Genomic DNA, 6,361 nt, shown 5'->3' with positions numbered 1-6,361 from the left:
CAGAGGGGAGATGTCAAAACAAAGTTTAGTCACAGGGCTTATGAGCAAAGATCACCCTGCAGCCCATAATAAAATGACAATCTCTTAGATGATGCATACTTAGACCTGAAAAGTAATTCACAGAGAAAAATCCCTCCCACCTCTCTGAGTCCTGATAATGTTCTGGGGGGTTACACACTTTCTGCTGAGATGTTTAAAGCAAACGTAGTAGCTAGAGAGGTCACCTACTAATCGAGAGTGCCGCCTCACTGGGCTTCTCTAATTGCAACCAGCAATTTGTTGCCATCCTGCTGAGCCTCTAGCTGCAACTGGCAGGGAAAATAAAACAGCAACCACTGAGATTCAAAGAGCTGCATGGGATCTGGATTGTGCCTTTAGACAGTGTTTATTTTAAAAAGCTATTATCTACCAGCTGTTCATAAACTATGTTGTGCCATGCAAGGATCTTTGTACTGTGTAATTGCCCTGCCTCTCTCTAAATGCATATTCCACTGATTTGGATTAGCTGCCAGCTCATCGTGATTATGGTCGTCATTCATTTAGAACAACTCAAATCAGATTTCAAAGAGGTGACATCACCCATGTACCAGAGTGTCTACACACTAGGGGTATATTGTCCTCAACCTAAGCCAAACCTGTCTTCTGTTTTCCTTCAGTGTCTTACAAAGCATACAGCTTATGCTGGAAAGTCTTTCCCTCTTCCACTGTGACTAACATGTATTGCAGTTAGTGATATTTGAGACCTTAATTGCCATTCTAAAACCGGTGACCTGGTGCACACACACCAAAGTAGGTTTGGTGTTTAACCCTGTGGATTTATGGAGAGCGTGCACCGAATCTGTTACATCTGTGGACATCTCCTTCTTAACATCTGGGACACATCATGTAATGTGTCTTCCGGCTCTCCAGTAAACAGGAACCATATGAAGGTTCAGTGTTGATGCTCCCTCAAACCTGACTAATACCAGCCCTGATGTTAATATTGGAGAAGTCCCAGAGAACAATGGAAGTAAATAAAATATTTATATAGCTTGTATATAGAAGATCTCTAAGTTCATTTAAAGAGCAATGGGCATAGCTGGTTTTTTGGTAAGGTGCTGTATATTGGTAGGAAAACTGGTAGAAATCTGCAAGAAATGTTGGCAAACCTTCATAGGATTTTGATTTAACTTTATTAGCACACAGGTGGGAAAGTTTTTTTATTACTATTCTGCTTCTTAGTATGTTGGCTGTGTTCTGACAATTTGGATGTTAAAAAAACTCAGCAAGATCGGGAAAATATCTATTCTGAAAAACACGTTCCCTCATCATGCAGCAATGCAAGTTATTGTTGCTGAATAAATGGCACCTTTTTTCAGTGCAGCAAAAGGATGTGTTTGTAGAATATCTCACACCTTGCAGAAATGTAATCCATAAAGAAAAGCTATCTTCAGCATAGTAAGGAAAACTTCTGGTAATGGGTGAGAAGTTCAGAGTCAACTGAGTCCAGTCACAAAAACAGGCTGGCAATGAATTTGGAAGGATAAAAACTATCTTAAAACATCTTGACTATGTTTTTGTCACTCACCAATATGCAGAGACATTTGAATCTCTTTTCTAAAAGCCTGATTATTTGAAAAGTGCATTTGAAAAAAAATTTTAACACCTTTCCAGGAGGAAAAATATGGTATCTTTATCTAAGTATCCAAAGAGTAGAGCCTTTCCACATGTGTGTATATTAATGTTGAAGGTCCTGCTAAACAATATTATGTTAGTCAATGTCTGAATAGTAAAAATCAAAATAAGGACCAAGTTTTTCCTTCAGCTGATATGACTGAGTCAAATTTAGCTTGAGTGTTTCTGGAGAAAGTTTCCCAATGTCAAAGAAACAAAAAGTTGGATGTTCAGCCTCTGCTCTTCTCTGTCTTGCCACAGTCTACTCACATAATTAGAGAGGCTCATGTCTCATTTGTGCAATGAGTAAAATGAAAGTAACAGAGGTTTGAAGTTCCAGCTGTGTATTTTCTCTTTTTTCTTAGTTTCTATCAGAGCCAGGAATGCATATTCCTCAGCTTCTTGTGATTTACAAGATTTACAAAGCCTTCCAGAGAAGGCCTCACCTAAGTTTGTTTACAAGGCTCGGTTTACTCAGGTAATTCAAACAAGGCAAGTCATGTTTTCCATCCAAAATCCTTCTTCCAGGAAGCAGAAGGAAATCCACCCGACCAAGGTCAGTCAGCCCTCACAATTACTCTTATCAGTGAAATGTTGTCATGCAGCATCAACTAGAGAATAGTCAGCCATACAGCACTGTAATAAAAAAAGTATTTGGCACTTCCCGGTGTATTTACCATTTTATTGAATCCCACACTACTCTGAGTGACAACTGCAAATTCCAGGGGACAATTCAGCCCGCTCTCTCTTCAAGAATGGAATTTTAATGGGTCCGATAAGAAACGGCCATCTTTCTTCAGATACTGTGGTGTCTATTTTAGCTTTTTGCCTCTTCTGTGGCAACCTTGTATGCACACAGGCCTGGTGTATCAACTGATGACAGTCAGTCCTTTCAGAAGCCTCACCAAGGTACTTGAACAATCCATTACACGGGGCAGTGTGAAATAAATTTATCAGAAATATTTGCACAGGCCTTCAGCAAAGGAAGTGGTGCTTTCTGTGTATTTTCTGCAGTCTTGGTTGGGAGCACAGTCAGGGTCAAATGATGGAAAGATTTGGTTTGCAAGAAGAATGATTCCTTCATTCAGGTTTGCTTGAAATTTCGTCAGTGTAAAATCAGTCTACTATGAATTGATACCTCTGTACAGACATGGATATAGGGATGAAAGGAGTGAAAGACTCAGCTGTGTTTAACTTTTCTTTACTTGCTACATTTCTTGTCTCTCAACTTCCTAGAACTTGACCCCAGAAAAGGTTCATGCAGTTGCCTAAGCTGACATTCCACTTGCAGTCCAGTTCAGGACACTGAGACAGAAAGAACAATGTATACAGATCCTTATTTTTACAAACACTGGTCATTTGATCAAAGGTTATACTATTTGTAACTTCTCACATTTCCAGCCCAAGAGCTGACCTGTCATTTATCCTGTGTTTTCTTCTTCCATAAAGAGATGCTCACCACAGTCTACTTCGGAAATTAGTTTTCTCCTACTCTTTAAAGAAGAAAGAAATACTGTAATGGGCAAATCCAGGATGTGCTGACAGATTTGTCATGACTGTTCTTCAACACATCTATCAGTGCTTCCCAAGACAATTGGCTACAGCTTCAACAGTCAGATGTGATTGTCACTGAGACATCCAGTGTTTTGAAGCAAATGAATCTTTGATCAAAAATATGTGTATACTCATGATTTTTGTGTTACAGTTTGTGTGTCTGAATCTGGAAGAAAGGTGGAGCCAGCATCCATGGCAGATAAGTTATTTGTTGGGAAAAGCCTTCTCCCAAGCTGCTGATTGTTCCTGTGTTTTTTTGGTGGATGGTATCTTATGGTACCGGAGTAGTTCTTTCCTTGCACATAAATTCAAACCTGCTCAGAACAGTAAATTGGCCCCTTTTTAAAATGCCACTGTGCTGAAACAAATGCAAAGCTTCCCCCAGCGCCAGTGGGATTTTCTTAAAGTTTGCAAGTCTACTCATGGCCAAGATGTAGGATGCAAAGATGGGAGCCAGCTGTCTGGAGGATGGTCTCAGAGGTTGAGTGCTTTGCCAGTGGGAGTCTCTATTGGCCTGTCATTAGGCCTGTTAAAGGTTATGATAATTATATCCTTCAGGATACTTTTACAGAGTTGCATGGTGGAAGCTCTGGCAGGGTTGAAGTGCCTGGTTTGGCTGAAAGTGATCTCTCCCCTACACGGCTGAGAACACTCCATGACCACCACAGGTTTGAAGAGTTCCCTGCTGACCTGACCAGAAGCTGACCACTGAAGAGTGTGCACTCACAGTCCCAGCAGCCAGGGATTTGGGTCTCCTTAGTGTTGTTAATAATAGTATTTCTAAATCCTCACAAAAATTCTAGAGAGCAGAACTGGAGGTTGGACACCTTGTTTCCATTGATTTTTAATTGCAATACTTGTCCTAAATGTTCCTTTGGAAAGCTTGGCTCATAAAAACTAGAATTTCCCAATGACCCTAAACAAATGCAGAACTTGTGCAAAGACCTACATGTATGTGGTCCCCTGGAAATCCTCTCTTTGTTTTGCTAACAATTTTCATGATAATTCATGTTTTCTAAACACTGGCATAGAATTCTTAAGAAAAACACAATCTGCTTGATTTTCCACGTGGATTTAAGCATTGAGTATGTGAGCCATGAACTCTGGAGAACACTCCCTGAAGGTCGGCAGCATCGGGTCAGGCTCTGCAGAGCTCCATGTGAGATGTGGGATGCACCTCAGGTTAATGACTTGCAATTGCACACAGCCTTCCCAAAAGCTGCACACACACTTAATGTGTATCGGAACTCAGCAAGACTATTCAAATTACTTCAATTTCCCAATGATTTATGATGTAGGTTTCTGACATCGTTGGTTATTTATCTATCCTCCTAGTGTTGCGAGCCAAAGCAAAGAGGGGAGAAACAGATGCAGTAAAATTGTGTTTGAACAAAGGGTCAGATGTTTTCAGAGACAGTACATGTTGAATAGAAGGGTAGTGAAGGACTTGAAAGTCAAAAACCTAGAGGAAACATCAGTCCAGTCCAGAGACAAAGAAAGTGAAAGGGCCTTTCCTCATTTTTATTCTACACTTTTCTCATTTTTATGCTACAAAGGATCATTTCCTGACTCTGGAAGATGGATTCTATTCATTTAAGTAGTTTTCCAGGGTGTATTTTATATTGCAGACTGGAAGATTTTTACGATATGCTACTTATAAATTTTCATAACCCTAAAAAGTTTGGCTTTTTAGTAGGAGAAAAATTTCACTTCAGACACAGTACTTACAATAAACAGGCCAAATTCTGTTCTCAGTTACAGCTGTGCAACCTTCATCCTTAGTGCACAAAATATTTGAGCTTAGTAGAGGTTGTGGATTAAAGACCTGGGTTCCAAAATCCACCCTCAGATGCATGTGTGTGGCTAGGACTGGAACCAGTGGGACACCCATGTGTACATCCAGGGTAGACTTTGGCTTGTGATTTTTATTGTTTGCGCTATAGGATAAAATTGATTCCAGCATTATATTTCTCAGTCAGAGTTATTTCTACATCATCATGCATCAAAATGTTGGCTCTGATCTCTTCTTCTTGATGGTAGCTTTGAGAAGTATTTGTTTTCTGATTAGTTTGGGCCCAGCATTAATCATTCTCAGGCTTCCTCTAATATTTTTTTTTTTTGGTTATTATTATTATTTTACTGATGGCAGATTTAACTGTTGGCTCACCTTTATTTCCAAAACAGATGAGTTTTATTAGTCTCTAATATTAGCCAGATCCAACTAGTTGATAAAGTTAAATCAATGTGGGCCAGATGCTCAGCCTCAAACTGCAGCCCTATTGATCTGGGTACCCTGTCTGGAAGAGTCTGACAGGGTGCCTGGGCAGGAGGAGAACCCCAGCTCTCATGTGCAACCATGTGGAGCTGAAGGTCTGGTTCCTTGGCTCCTTTGGGTGCCCTGAATCAACTAAGAGAACTATTAAATTCCCTGCTTTGTAATTAGAAGGAAGATGGCCTTTCAGAGGGCATGTTTTAATAGTTGGAGAGATATATTTTGTAGAATTGTTAGGATTGAAAGGGACCTTTATAAGTCATCTAGTCCAAGTCTGCCCTGCAATGAGCAGGAACATCTTCAACTAGATCAGGTTGCTCAGAACCCTGTATTTCTTCATGTTTGTAGAAGAATGATTCTGAACAAGACAGTAAAATCTTTGGCAAGGAGCTGGGGGCTGTTCTTGAATTGGAAGCTTACATTTCCTAGCAGTTTTTATCTTTGAAACTTGCGTCAGTCTCTAATCTAAAAGCCAGGTATCAGATTCAGGAACACAGGTAATTTTCTGAAGGGCATTTCTTCTTTCTTGTTTTGTTTTTACTTCTTCTTTTCTCTCTCCTGGGGAATGAGAGCAGCAGTTTGTGCGTGGCTCGAAGTCCACAGGAAGCATTCAGCAGGGCCATTTGCAAGGATTGTGTAAAGGCTCATAAATGCAAGGGGAAATGTATGCCAAGAGGAATTTCATGTTGCCATCAGCTGGGCTTAGAGAGGGTCTGCAGAATGGATAAAGCATCTGAATATTTAGGAACATCTTCTCTAGCAGCTTCAAAAGTAGCAAAAGAAGAAGTGCTACCTTTTTCAGTGCTGCCATGTCAGTAGCTGTTACAGGTGCAGCCTACTGCTGAGCATTCATTTGTGCACTTTGAAGTAGGACAGACAGAC

The sequence above is a fragment of the Passer domesticus genome, chromosome 5 (assembly GCF_036417665.1).
Source record: "Passer domesticus isolate bPasDom1 chromosome 5, bPasDom1.hap1, whole genome shotgun sequence".
Taxonomy (NCBI): Eukaryota; Metazoa; Chordata; class Aves; order Passeriformes; family Passeridae; genus Passer; species Passer domesticus.
The sequence above is the reverse complement of the archived record's forward strand: the minus strand, read 5'-3'. Positions refer to the sequence as shown.